Source organism: Palaemon carinicauda, chromosome 34, assembly GCF_036898095.1.
Source record: "Palaemon carinicauda isolate YSFRI2023 chromosome 34, ASM3689809v2, whole genome shotgun sequence".
In the NCBI taxonomy this organism is placed as follows: Eukaryota; Metazoa; Arthropoda; class Malacostraca; order Decapoda; family Palaemonidae; genus Palaemon; species Palaemon carinicauda.
The window spans coordinates 79,035,139-79,050,321 of NC_090758.1; the positions used below are offsets into that span (position 1 = coordinate 79,035,139).

Below are 15,183 nucleotides of genomic sequence, written 5' to 3' on the forward strand. Positions count from 1 at the left end.
TACTAGGTGTTCACGATCATGATTGTGCGTTGCTGTGGGGCACTATCTCGCCTGCTCGCGATCCTGCACCACTTCGCCTGCTCGCAATCCTGCACCACTTCGCCTGCTCGCGATCCTGCACCACTTCGCCTGCTTGCTAGTGCGTACACCTATGAAAGCACCTCCTCTTGTGCTCTTTTATTATTCTGGTCGTATAGCATGGGGTGCTTCTTTTTATTTGCACTCATTCACCTGACTTGAAGCAGTCTCATGCTTGTGCGTTTCTGTATGTTTGCCTAGCACTATCTCAACCACCGGTGGACATGTGAGTTTTGATTGCAAGTGCTTGCCCAAGCAACACGCACTCATCAGATCTTTGTCACTCCTCTTCGCACTTGAGTGCGCCCTGCTGAAGCTCGCAATCTCTAGATCGGGAACCCTCTCCTGTTAGCATTCACCCTTTTGAAAGCTGCTCCCATCTGATAAGAGCTCACATTTGCCCTCTAGTAAAGCAAGAAACTAGATGATTTCTAGTTTGCCTTGGAATTTCACGAAGTCATTGAGTTCTTACCGAGAACATTCCTTCTCTGGCTACCTGTCCTCATCTCTCACAAAAATGAGCATGCACACTACCAGAAGACTAAGGCCCTCACACTTTTCTTTCTTTCATGCACAAGTACCCCATAGCTTTCAGGAGACGAAGGGAAAAGTTCCAAACCAAAAGTCCTTCCCTTGGGAACAGACATCGTTGCATGCTGTTTGTTAACCGTTGTTGGAGTGGCCATCAACAGAATGTTAATGCCACCAGCCTTTTTGAGCCAAAAATGTTATTGGTAATTCAGGACACTCATCCGTATCTCCTGCTTCTGGACTAAGCAGTCACCACGCTGACACCATCTATGCCGGCTGAAAGGCTTGTAGCCGTATTAAATTTAGTGCTTTGGAGGCAGCAGTAATGTTGACCCCTCAAGCTGCATCATTGTTAAACCAGTGGTCAGGGACAATGGGATATTTTAGCCACAAGTGAAGACTTCCCGGACACAAAAATATAGACAGTTCAAGGCCCTGGCTCTGTCAGGAGCAAAATAAGTGAAGTTTTTGCTCCACTATACAGCCAACTAGTGGGCTAACTGGATCCTGACGAATCATGATGTGGTGGCCTCCAAGTTTGCAAGGTAAATAGACCTAAAAGAGGTGCTGAACATATGTAATTCGTCGCTCACATGACCGTCCCTGTTTCCTTTCAAGCAGGTTTGACTTACGGCTGAGTATTGGAGGAAGTTGAACCGAGATTTGCTTCCCAAAGCGGTGTCGTTTAGGAATCCACAAACCTGCTCTTCGAACAACGATTACGTTTTAGGTTCAGCTTCTAGACCAGTTGAATAAGAGCAACTAAAGAGTTGCGCTGTCAACATAGCGGAACCCTACAGATTTAGGTCGGCCTTTTCATTAACGAAGGGCTCAGAATCACAATCATAGAAGCAGATGTAGGCAAGGCCCTTGCTCACGTTAGGGCTTGCAATTTCCCCCATTCAGTCACCACCAGTGAGGGGATGCCTGACTGAGAGATAAGGTGGCTGCTCACCAGATCTCCCCCTCCCCTCTCAATCCAGCTCCGAGGACGTGGTTCTTCCGTCACCAAGGAACGAAGAAAAACCTCCCTCTGCATTCAGAGGTGCTGACTTTGTCTAAGGAATGCAGGAAGTAGTACAAGCATAAGGGGAAAGACAACACTCCTGTTTGCAGCAGCTGATCTCTGTAAGGAGTGCAAGCCATCTGGTGACTGCAGTAGTGGACTGCAGGTTAAATTTATAGAGCACTGATATAGAAGAAAAATCCAGGTTGGCCTTGTGGACTTCAACTGTCTGTTTCTGGTTGAGAAAGCCTCAGGTTGGAGACCCTTAACCCTTTTACCCCCACCATAAAGTTAAATTTTGAGCACATTTTGCAATATATTTTTTTTAAATTGCTCTACCAGCCTTAGTTTTTGCCATAGAGAGGTCAGGTTGGTCTCATTCTTTTGGAAAATGCCTGAAGTTTCTCATAGAGTTATCAAATACATGCAAAAAAATGTAAACAGTGTTTTGCAAGAACGTACCGGTACGTCCTTTGGGGGCAAAAGGGTTAATAGACCTCAGCCCTGATCAAGTTCATCCACCAGACTCGACTCAGAGCGTAAATTCCCAGCATGTTAAGGAGAACAAATTTATTATGTCACTCATTCTCAGGGATGCATAAATACAAATTCCCATAAATCTTTCTTCAAGGAAGTATCTGCGTATTATCTGAGAGCGCAAGGTCTCAGTTCAAAGTTCTTTGCTTTGGCCTTTCCGTGGCCCCCAGGTATTCACACTAGTGTTTACGATGGTGTCAGCATGCGCGCATAACAGAGTTTGTCTTGATTTTTCCACTGTATTTAGAACACTGGTTGATACCGGCAGACTCGTGGAGTGCCAACATATCCTCATCGGGAAAGGCTTCTCTTGTTTTGTTGTGATCTGAAGATTGTGACAAAACTAGTAAAGTCCAAGCTGTCTCCAAAGTAAAGAATCGTATACCTGGGCATGGACATAAATACTGTAACAAGAATGGTTCATTCATCCACGAACAGGGTAACATGATCCAAGAAGGTAGCTCATCCTTTCCTTCATCAGTCAAAGTTACCAGTGCAACAATGGTAACAACTTCTTGGTCAGTTGACATCACCAGAGAAACTTATTCCTCAAGGTCTGCTCCGTCTACGATCGTTTCAATGGTCCGTAAAAGACACTGGTTGCAGACTCTCCCCAAACCCTGGTACCTATAGGACATTCCCTAGCAACAACAGTAGACTTATTTAAAGGTGTCTGGTTTCAGTTCCAGTTCCATCAGAATAGATGCTCACCTGAACGTCAGCCGGGCAAGCCCAACCCCCCACTGTGGTGCCCTACCACAGCAGTAGCCTCCCCAGTAAACAGCTTAAACTCACGGCCCTGGGCGGGGATCGATCTCTTGCCACGCGAATCCGAGGCAAACACTTTACCACTTTACTAGCCAGGAGGCTTCAGTAGAAACTGCCTAGTTACTGCTCATCATTGCCAGATCTACCAGCAGTACTCGTGAATGCGTTCCAACTTTCATGGGACAACCTCAACTCCCCTTCCGATAGAACGGCTTTATGTCCGAGACGAGACATGAGACATGTCGTGATGCCACTGAGAATCTTCCACTGATGTGTATCAAGCTAAGTCCCATGTGCTGTGGTTGATGGTTGAAGGAATACTCCTCTTGGGGCCTCTGTTCCACTAGTGGCAGATATTTTAGGTTGCCTACTAAAGAAGAGAGACTTCTAAGTCTCGCCTGTTAAAGGGAATCGTTTGACCTTGAGGCAGGAACTGTGGCAGAGAGGAGTGGATATTTCCCCCCGTTGTGGGAGTTATGTTTCTGCTTGTCCTGGCTTCAAAGCAACTAGGTAAATTACGTGAACTCTTGTATTCATTTCTTCATTCTTAACACTGTAAAAGTCTTTTTTTTATCTTTTGTTCCTGACCTTGTAGCAGAAACAAAATCTGTAGATCCTGGATTCCAATTTTCTTCTTTTACCGTATCTTAACCTGGCATACTCAGGTTACAGAACCAGTTCATAACCACTGGTTTATAGGTCAGTCATGAATGACAGAGGCAAGGGACAGTATCACAGCTCTCTTGGGGTTGTAGTTTTTAGAAGCCTGTGTGGGTTGATGATCATAGATATAGGTAAGCCTCATCTTTAGCTAGCAGCTTTTCTATTGATATTAACCCTGGATAGGTACGGTCCTCGGACACCCCTTTAAGGGTATACTCGGACGCGAACGACCCCGACGCCAAAAAAAATTCTTGAAAAATCAGTTTTTGCAGTAACCTCCTTTTTTCTTTTGCCAAAAAAAACTTCAATGAATGCTTAAAACAACTGTAAAGATAAATACTACTCATCTGCAGAAAAACTATTTATTATAAATATTTTAAAAAATTAAGTAGAAAAAAAAAAAGACCTGACATAAAAATTCATAAAAAAAAAGTTTATACATATATACACAAATCCTTTTAGGAATTGATTCTTGAATGTTTAGGACACATCTTGATGTATTTTGGATGAAGTCAGACCCATGGAGGTGGAGATCTGAAATGAGAAAAAAAGGGTAACTTTTTTTGGCCAAAAAAAATTGTCCAAATTTCATGAATTTTTTTGGGTACCCAAATGAAATAGGAAGTGGCTAATTTTTTTAGGGAATAAACATATGTTATCCTAAAATAGAAATATGTAAAAAAATCTTCATTATTTTGTAAATTACATTTATATCAGGGGCCATATCTAAAGGTAATTTTTTGAGTACTTGGAAATTTCGTAAAAAAATACATATATTTAATATATAATATGATATTTATGCAGGTAAAAATATACCAAAATATCACAAATTCTATAGGGAACAAGAATATATATAGATAGGGCAGCTTACGCTTCGGATATGTCCACAAAATGGCCGCCAACCACACTGACTCAGACTCCCTAATCTGCCACTTGAAATGTAGGAAGGGTATGTCAATTTCAAGGTGTTATTTACTAATCTAATTATTATTGGATATGCATAAAAACTGTATGGTGGGTTGCTGGATAATTGTCGATTATTTTACGACTATAAAATTAAAATTCTGACCCAAAAATTTTATTTTGAAGGGAAATAAAATCGAAAAAAAAAAATGTAAAACAATATTTTAGCTAAAAAAATTTGATGATATTCAATCAAAAAAAAAGTAAACAAAATTTTCCGACAAATAAACATCTAGAGGAATCATTACTCTGTGATAGTTCCTTAGTACGTAGTAATTTTGAAAGAATTGGGAAAAAACGAAAAAATGGCAATCACCGGAAAATCGAACACATACCTATATATACGCCATATCTGGCTAAAAAAAAGATAGGCATGGGTAGCCAGATCATCTAGAAACACTTTCCAACACTATAAAAATATAAGTTTTGCGACACTACTTGCCAATTCCTTACGGTAACATGACTAAGCAAAAAAATGCAAAACAAATAAAAAGGGGCACTCGTGGAAAAATGGCCATTCTAATATACGGCATTTCAGAAAAAAAAAATTTCAGCCACGTGCATATTTTCCGACAAATAAACATATAAATGAAATATTACTCTGTGATAGTTCCTTAGTACGTAGTAATTTTGAAAGAAATGGGAAAAAACGAAAAAATGGCAATCACAGGAAAATCGAACACATACTTATATATACGCCATATCTGGCTAAAAAAAAAATAGGCATGGGTAGCCAGATCATCTAGAAACACTTTCCAACACTATAAAAATATAAGTTTTGCGACACTACTTGCCAATTCCTTACGGTAACATGACTAAGCAAAAAAATGCAAAACAAATAAAAAGGGGCACTCGCGGAAAAATGCCCAACATTCTAATATACGGCATCTCAGATAAAAAAAAAAGACATGCACGTGTTAGCCCAACCATCAAGGCACACTTTCTAACACATAAACATGAAAAAAAAATCAATAATATACGGCAATTCCTTACTACGTAGTAAATTTTTACAAATATTGAAAAAAAAACAGAAATTGGCAACCGCAGTTAAATACCCAATATACCAATAACTACGTCGTATCTGACAAAAACAAAATCACGCATGGGTAGCCAGATCATCTAGACACACTTTCCAACATTAAAAAAGCAAAAGTTTTACGACACTATTTCGCAATATCTTACGGAAAAATGACTTGGCAAAAAAATTAAAAAAAATTAAAAAGGGACACTCGCGGTAAAATGCCCGACATTCTAATATACGACATCTCAGATAAAAAAAAAGACATGCACGTGTTAGCCCAACCATCAAGGCACACTTTCTAACACATAAACATGAAAAAAAAAATGAATAATATACGGCAATTCCTTACTACGTAGTAATTTTTACAAATATTGAAAAAAAAACAGAAATTGGTAACCGCAGTTAAATACCCAATATACCAATAACTACGTCGTATCTGACAAAAACAAAGTCATGCATGGGTAGCCAGATCATCTAGACACACTTTCCAACACTAAACAAGCAAAAGTTTTACGACACTATTTCGCAATATCTTACGGAAAAATGACTTGGCAAAAAAATGAAAAAAAATGAAAAAGGGGCACTCGCGGTAAAATGGTCCTCGTGGTGATGAACGACATTTTAACTAAAAAAAAAAACATGCACATGGTAGCCAAACAATCCACCAAGACTTTCCACAACTGATAACCTATACAAGTTGCACCATTCTACGACAATTTCATAATACGTAATAACTTTGATAATTATGCAAACTACCTCAGAAGGGTAAACTCGGACGCGAACGACCCCGACGCGTCTCAGAAATCGGGGAAGGAGTACAGCTACAGCAATGCACATCTGGACACTACTAGAGCGTGTAGGGGAGACACCTCCTGCAGGTCGATCACCCACAAATTCAGTCACAGGGGTGAGTCACGTGAGAAAAACCTGTTTTTTTTTGACGCTCGGGGTCGCAAACGACCCACCGTACCTATCCAGGGTTAAATACAGTAGTCTTAAGAAAAGGTTTTCTTCTGCAACAGCCTTGGTTGCCTGGGCCACAAACCTGACAGTACTTTCAACCCTGGTGTGCAAGGTGTTTAGGATGCTATTCTCTGCACCTTATCAGGTCTGAGATCAGCAATCCCAGGATTTTAGCCAGCCAGTTTGTAAAAAGCTTCCTTGTGCCTAAGGATAATTCTTCTAAATAAAGAATGAAGAAATGTAAGTACATTCCTGTAGGGACATATCACAAATCACTCATATTTTTCCTAATTATAGAAACCTGTCCTCTTAATTTCCTGCCATCACCTCCCCCGAAAGTCCCAGATGCAATCAAAGTGACTGTTTAGTGTACCACCATCGGCCGGTACTTGCTCGCTGACTTCAGTGAAAACCTGTCATCGAACGGCACTTTGGTACAGTACCTTCAGTGTACCGCCATCGGCCGGTAAGTGCTCGCTGGCTTCAGTGAAAACCTGTCATCGAACGGCACTTTGGCACAGTACCTTCAGTACATGAGGCCGTTCTTGGAGCTACCTTGGTCAGGTTTGGTTGATTTGGCTTTAGATCTAACTGGCAATTAGATCTGTGGATGTGAGAATTCTCCCAAGTCCAGCCTGTCAAATAGGATCTTGCCGCCTCTCTCTCTCGAGGCAGAAAAGTTCCTATTCACCAGAGCATGTTGCATCATCTCTGTAGGTTGATATGTTGGTGTTTGCACTAACACTCCTTAGAGAAACTCAAGGTGGAAAGTACGTCCTCAGCCTGCGAGTCTGCAGCCTTGGAATTGTCTGCAATGGCCACCTCCAAGCTGTTTCCTGGCTTGACCAGTGATCAATAACAGTGACGTAGTTCGTAAAGTTAACGGGGCTATCAACCCCGGGTTTCGAACTACAAGATTTGTGTTGTTGGTTGGAAATGCAGTGACCTTCCTTGCGCACCAGTCAACAAATCAGTGGGTCAACTGGGTTTTGAAGAGAATGGGTGCCTTGGTTTCCTTATTTCTCAAAACCAGTAGGTCCAGAGAAAGTTTTGTCACTTCAAAACTTCGGTGCAGGTGCAATGGCTCACCTTCCAAGGAGTCATGTTCAGGTATTGGTGTAGGAGTTGAGAATTGTGTCCAAGGGCCCTGGCCCTTCGAAGGGATCCGTGGTTAGCCTACAGGATCTGTGCTAGGAAAGGCCCCGTACATGTTCCTAGATCCAGGTTTGGACTGCCTGCAACTTTTTCACAAAGGGAGCCTGTGCAGTCTTAGCCTTTTCGAGCTCCCCATCCTGGTTCCTTCAAGAAGAGCAGTGGTGGGAAGAGGGAGATGCTGATGCCGGAGTTACCCTTCTCCTGTTGCTGAGAGTAGCGGGATGCCTGTCATGCCTTTTGGTCAACTTGGCAGAGACATTGTGCTGAACTAGGGGTAGCGAGTATCCTTCGAGACTGTTACATACTACCCTTTTAGGACCGTTGGGGGGGGGGGCACATACCTTAATGATGTGGTTGTCTCGCGTGTTTGGTTACAAGAAGAAATGCATCTACACATCATCGTCCTTGAAATGCAAGCAGCCCTCTAGCACTACAAGCATTCCAAGAACGTTTAAGGAGGAACTCTCTGTTGCTGATGAGCGACACCACCACCCTAGTGGCTCACGTCATCAAGCAATAGGTGCCCACTTGCTCAATGTTATAAGCCACTATGGGCTGCAAGCTGACAAATGCACATCTGGGTAAGAATCCATGCCACAGAGTTGTCTGCCAGGTAAATTCCTGACAGGAGGAATGTAGCAACACAAACACACTGTCACCAGGGCAGGTTGCAGGGTCAGAGTGGTCCCTACATCATTGCTTAGTGAAAAGGCTTCTTTCCCTGTGGAGTTGGCGTGGGATCGACCCGTTTGCCACTCGGCTACCAGACCCCTGAGCTCTGTTCGAAGATGCCTTCCAACACCCAACGGATCACTCGGACACGTACGCTTTTCCTCCTTTGAGCCTGATCTGCTTGTTAATCAACTAAGTGTTGAATACACCAGGACTCACGATAACCCTGGTGGTTCCAAGATGGCCCCATGCAAAGTGGTATCCTGATCTGTTAGTACTTCTAGTCAAGGTCCCGAGAGAACTATCCTAATGGTCTCACTAATATGTCAGCCACACCTTCAGAGGTACTTCACAGTTGGAGGCACTGCACTGGAGATATCTGGGTACCGGCAATGGTCCCTTGCAGCAGGGAAAGTGAGCCATCTTCTGCGATGGGTGTCATAGAAGCGATACTTCTCTGGTTGGAGCAGCTCCAGCGCAGATTGCGGAATTCCCCTTCTTCCTTTGCTGAGAGAAGCACCTATAAGTCGAGGCTGTCAAAGCCTACCTCTCAGCCTTGGGTATGATCTATCAACTGAAAGGTATAGGCCTCTCCTCCTCGTGGGAGCTGTCTATGCTCGTGAGGAGCTTCGAGGAGTCGTGCCCACTCTTAAACCTCAGGCCTGTGGAGGGGGTATGTAACCCTTGACCTCGAGGTTCTTATGTGTACTCCTTATGAGCCTTTGAGAAGGTCATCAGACAGAGATCTGACTTGCAAGCCTGTCTTTTTGTTAGCCTTAGTATCAGCAAAAAGAGTATTCGATTTGCACGGTGTCTCTTAGATTCAACACGAACTGGTGATATTTTTCTCCTTCGTAAAGCCCTTCCCTTTGATGAAGGAATTATCTAAATGGAAGACAGCCTGTGAATAGTGGTTTTCACACGCCCCTGCTGTATACACGACACCCATAAGGTGCTCGCGCGAGGGTAGTAACCTCTGCATTCCATGCTTTTATCTTTTCTGTGGTATATTTGGAAGATTTATATCAGAAAAGTGTAAAGAAGGACCCTTTTCACCGGGCGTCACAGGTCTCTTCCCAGAAATAGTTTTTTCCTTCGTCAAAATCCCTTTTTTTTCTCCTTCGTAAAGAACAAAGGTTTGTATCTTATGTTGAAACAAATGCGAATTGCTGTAAAAATCTGTGATGTTTCATTTATGCATTGGTTGTTACCAACCTGCAACCTAGACTGAGCAATCTGCTAATTTATCTGAGGTAGACAAACCTAATCACTTCAGGTACACTTCAGGTACTGATGCCGACATCTGAAGTGGAGACCTTACTACTTCAGGTATACCTGACAGCCTCATGAAATCATTGTTTGAATGTAATTTGGGAAAAAAAAGATACTTTGATAGTGGTGAATTTATAATACTTGTTCCATGTCCTTTCCCACTGATTGGGTACAGTGAAATTCGACTTCAAAAGCAATGCATAAATTGATAGGGGTACAGTACAGTATTCTGTTTGGGGTAGTAAAATCATACTGTACTCGGTACTACCTGATTTACATAGGTAAATGAAAGTTGTATACTGCCTAGATATATTATTACAATATCATCATCATCATTATTATTTCAGCCTTCAAAAGTCCTTTGTTGGATGTAGGCCTTCCCCAGGTTCCTCCACAGACTTCTATCCCAAGCTATTCTGTGCCACTGTTGCTTGTGTTGATTTAAGTCATCTCGCCAGCTGGTTTTTCGTCATCCTCGGTTTCTTGTGTATCCTCGGGGTGTCCAGAAGGTTGTTCGGGATGTCCATCGGTTGTCTGTCATCCTGGCAATGTGCCCTGCCCAGTTCCATTTGAGCTTGCTAATGGTTTCAAGGATATCCATTACTTTAGTTTTTTGACGTATCCATTTAGCTGGTTTTCTATCCTTCCATGTTAGATTTAGCATAATTCTCTCATGTGCCCTCTGCATTGTTCGTAATTTAAGGGAAAGCTTTTTTGTTAGATTCCAAGTTTCGGCCCCATAGGTGACAGTGGTGAGGATACACTGATCATAGACTTAACTTTTTAAGATGATAGGAATCTTCTTATTTCTTAACACTGTACTGGCTCTTCCAAACGCTTGCCAACTGAGGGTTGTTATTTTTATTTCGCTCTACAGGCGTCATGTAAAAAGATTTGTTGTCCTAGGTAGATGTAGTGGTCCACTTCCTCAATTTGTTGGTTTTCAGTTTCAAGTATGTCATCTGAATTTTCAGTATATTTATTGCTCATGACTTTGGTCTTTTGGAAGTTCATGTGGAGGCCAATTGATTTGCTTGCTTCATTTAGCTCGGTGAGCATATGTTGAAGCTCTTCTTTGGTGTGAGCAATGATAATGATGTCATCAGCAAATCTTAGGTGACTTGGATATTCTCCATCTATTTTTACTCCTTTTTCTTGCCAGTTGAGTTGTCGGAAAGCTCTCTCCAGGCAGGCAGTAAACAGTTCGGGTGAGCTAGTGTCACCTTGTCTGACTCCTCTCTTGAGTTGGAATGTTTCAGAGTCCTTGTGGAGGCGAATAAATGATGTTGCATGGTCATAGATGTGACAGAGTACATTAATGTAAACCGAGTCAACTCCCTGTTCTTCCAGCGCTGACATGACCACCTCAGTTTCAACCGAGTCAAATCCTTTGGTGTAATCTACAAGTGCTACTACTAGTGGTATTTTATATTCATTTGTTTTCTCAATGATTTGGTATACTGTTTGTAGATGGTCAATTGTGGAGTAGCCTCTTCTAAAGCCCGCTTGATCCCTTGGCTGATTTTCATCAAGCTTTCCTACAATTCGGTTGGTGAAAATTTTATAAATAACATTAAGGTGGCTGATTGGCCGTTGGTTGTTCATGTCCCTGGGGTTGCCTTTTTTGTAGAGTAGAATGAGGATAGCTTTATTCCACTCTTCTGGCATTTTGCTCCTCTTCAGACATTCATTGAATAGTCGCGCCAGTCTGACCTGGATTGGCTCATCAGCATCTGCTATTAGGTCTAACGTGATGTTATCTGGTCCCGGTGCTTTCCCCTTCTTCATTTGCTTGACAGCTAGTCGCACCTCGCCTGCTGTGATCTCGGGAAAGTGATGAGATAGGTGTTGATTTGCTCTTTCACGAAGATGGTAACAAGGTCTTTCTGAGGAGTAAAGCTTTTAGCAGTACTCTCTAGCTCGCTTAGCTATTCCATCATGGTTGGTTGTAAGGGATCCGTCTTCTTCTAGCACCCCAGTGAATTGCAGCTTCCCTTGGCCGAGTTTTCTTTTTGCTGTTTTAAACCCTCTGCCTTGTTTGATGACATCTTCAATTATTTTTGTCGTTCTATTGCGAAGGTCTTCTCGTTGCTTTTTCTGTATAGTTTTGTTTAGTTCTGCTGCTTCAATTTTCTCCCGCACTGTTAATGGGGGCTTGAGATTTCTCCGTTTTTTCATGAGGTTCTTTGTGTCTTCGGAGAATTTGCTGTTGTCAGAGGGTTTTGTGTCCTGGAACTTCTTTGCTACTTCTTTCAGGGGGATAATAATGTTGTTATTCAAGTTTTCAAGATCAGTTTCATTACTGTTTTGGTCTTCTAAATTTTCAAGAATCTCGTAGCGGTTTTTTAACTATCTAAAATGTAGATTTGAGAGCTTCAGATACTTTGATATCTTCTGGTCTTAAGAAGAATAGTTTTTGCCTTCCTTGTTTGTTGTTGATTCGGACTTTGCATCTTATCATCCTGTGATCAGGGCCTACATTGACTTGCTTCAGGACATCAACATTTTTAACTAAATTATGTTTGTCTACCAGTATGTAGTCTTTTTCATTACGTGTTTCATGGTTTGGGCTTCGCCATGTCCATCTCTTGTTTTCACTCTTTTGAAAGAATGTGTTCATGATCTTGAAGTTATACATACATAAACCAAGGCCCTTCCCCCAATTTTGGGGGGTAGCCGACATCAACAAATAAAACAAAAACAAAAAAGGGGACCTCTACTCTCTAACGTTCCTCCCAGCCTAACAAGGGACTCAACAGAGTTCAGCTGGTACTGCTAGGGTGCCACAGCCCACCCTCCCCCGTTATCCACCACAGATGAAGCTTCATAATGCTGAATCCCCTACTGCTGCTATGGGAAGTTGGGTGCTTAAACAAAATTTATCAAGTTAGCTCCCCTTTCATTTCTCTCCCCATAACCAAATTTGCCAATGCAATCCTCATTCCCTTTTCCAATTTTAGCATTGAAATCCCCCATTATGATGTTGTAATGGGCTTTGTTGTTATTTAGAGTGGTATTTTGATCATCATAAAAGTTATCCAGTTCCTCTTGGGATGACAATGATGTGGGAGATATACCTGTATGATAGTTAGTCTGTACCGCTTTGAAATTCTAAGAGTGACACTATAGTCCATTTCTTTTAGCGAGTCATATTTGCACCGACTCGCAGCGGTGCCCTTTTAGCTCGGAAAAGTTTCCTGATCGCTGATTGGTTGGACAAGATAATTCCAACCAATCAGCGACCAGGAAACTTTTCCGAGCTAAAAGGGCACTGTTGTGAGACGGTGCAAATATGAAAAGCTAAAAGAAATGGACTAAAGCAACTCTGTCTGATGTGGCTGTGAACTTCTCAATGTTGCTGTGTAAGTTTTTGTTTATGAGAAATCCAACACCATTTTGCTTGCTTTCCCTGCCACTGTTGTGAAGCAAGTGTCCGCTTTTAAGCATTTTGATTTTCTCACCTGGTCTTCTCATCTCGGAGATTCCGATAATAAAGCAGGTGCTATGAAAAGGAGTGTCGTCACTAGCGTGGGTGGGCTCGTTCGTAGTAGCGATTGGAGTTAGGATGTTGAACGGCTCCTCGCTGTTCTGGGATGTTGACAGGAGTTATCTAAATGGTGCGAGACCTCTGGTTGTGATTTATCACGCCCCAGTTAATTATACCGATACAGTGAACCCTCGTTTATCGCGGTAGATAGGTTCCAGACGCGGGCGCGATAGGTGAAAATCCGCGAAGTAGTGACATCATATTTACCTATTTATTTAACATGTATATTCGGACTTTTAAAACCTTCCCTTGTACGTAGTACTGTTAACAAACCACCCTTTAATGTACAGAACACTTAATGCATGTACTACAGCACCCTAAACTAAAACAGGCACAAATATTAAAGGCGATTTTATATCATGCGTTTCCTAAACACCTAAAAAGCACGATAAAAAATGGCAACCAATGTTTTGTTTACGTTCATCTCTGATCATAATGAAGAAACAAACTTTAGTGTACAGTACACATATATGTATAGGTTAGTTTTTGCATCGATTATATTGATTATACAGTACTGTACTGTATGTTGATTTGTTTATTACCAATGTTTTAGTTTACGTATTTTTCTTAGGACTTCCAAATGAAATATTTTTCTTTATGACGCCGCCTGAAACGACGGCGTGTACGCTCAGTAAACAACCACGCTCAGAACAAACAAGGCATTTAACGCGCATGATGATAGTGATAAATAATGATACAGTACATACAGTATTTACAGTAAAAGCATTTACAAAATATGTTATCTTACAAATATAAATTATACAGTATTGTACGTAGCAAAGCAGGAAAACAATTTACGAGAGAGAGAGAGAGAGAGAGAGAGAGAGAGAGAGAGAGAGAGAGAGAGAGAGAGAGAGATTGTTTTACGTACGTAAATGTAAATTTTAAACAAAAAAAATATGATAGGTTACAACATGTAGACTTTTAAAACCTTCCCTTTAACTTAATGCATACAGTACGTACATTACTAAACTATAAAACAGGCAGTAAGAATATTAAAGTAAAAAATAAAGATTGTTACTGTACTCACCACGAAAGAAGTTGAAGAAAAACTTGAATGGTGATGGCGATGAATTTGCTGCACAGTAAAAATGATGATGATGAAGCTGATGATGTGTTCTACTGTGCAGCCAATGATAGTATTTTACGTCTCTTCAGGCGGAGGTGTCTTTTCCTGGGAAACTTCAATTTCTTCCGAAGGCGTACTAGCAGGAGGAACTGGCTCTTTTTTGCGAGGCTGGAAGAACATTGTGATCGGAAGTTGTTGCCGCTGCTGCTTTTTTTGATCCAAGAGCATTTTGTAGGGAGTCATTATGTCATCAACCTTGTTGCAGAATTGCATCGAGCGAACCATATCCTCGTCCCACTCTTGCAACATTTCTTTAAACTCCTTCGCGTGGTTGCAGGCCTTGGCAAGCCGTTCTAATGTTAAGCCCGTTTCTTCGACATTTTCTTGGGTCTCTTCCTGGGTATCACTCTCTTCCTCACTTGCCGATTTCGTCAGGTCTTCGAGGTCTGCGTCAGTTAGGGGCTGGGAATGGCAGTCCAACAACTCGTCGACGTCTTCAGTCGTCATGTCGCCAAACCCGTCACCTCCAATTATGGCAGCCAACTGCACAGATTTCTGTATTGCAGAGTGTTGGATTTCCGACGGAGTAAATCCCTTGTCGTCGTAAACAATATCGGGTCACAACTTCTTCCAGCTCGCATTCACGGTTGCAGGTTTCATCTCTTGAAGTGCCTTCTGAATATTCTGCAGGCACGTGGCTATGGTGTACTGCCGCCAGTACGCCTTCAAGTTAAAATCTTCATCCTCGTCATCTTGGGCAGCATCCACACACGCAACGAGGTCCGCCAAGGTATTCTTCGTGTAGAGGGCCTTGAACGCCCTGATAACCCCCTGGTCCATCGGTTTACAGTAATTAATGACGTGGTGTTGGGTGGCAGGAACTCAACCTGAATGCCCTCATGCGACAGGTCAGTTGCGTGTCCACCAGCGTTATCCAT

General features: G+C 42.0%; 1 long non-coding RNA gene across 1 annotated transcript in view; it reads left to right on the forward strand.

The window, feature by feature from the left end:
- The window catches only part of LOC137626683 (uncharacterized), a 32,033-nt gene that overhangs the window by 5,227 nt on the left and 11,623 nt on the right, over nt 1-15,183 (forward strand). The window lies entirely within an intron of this gene.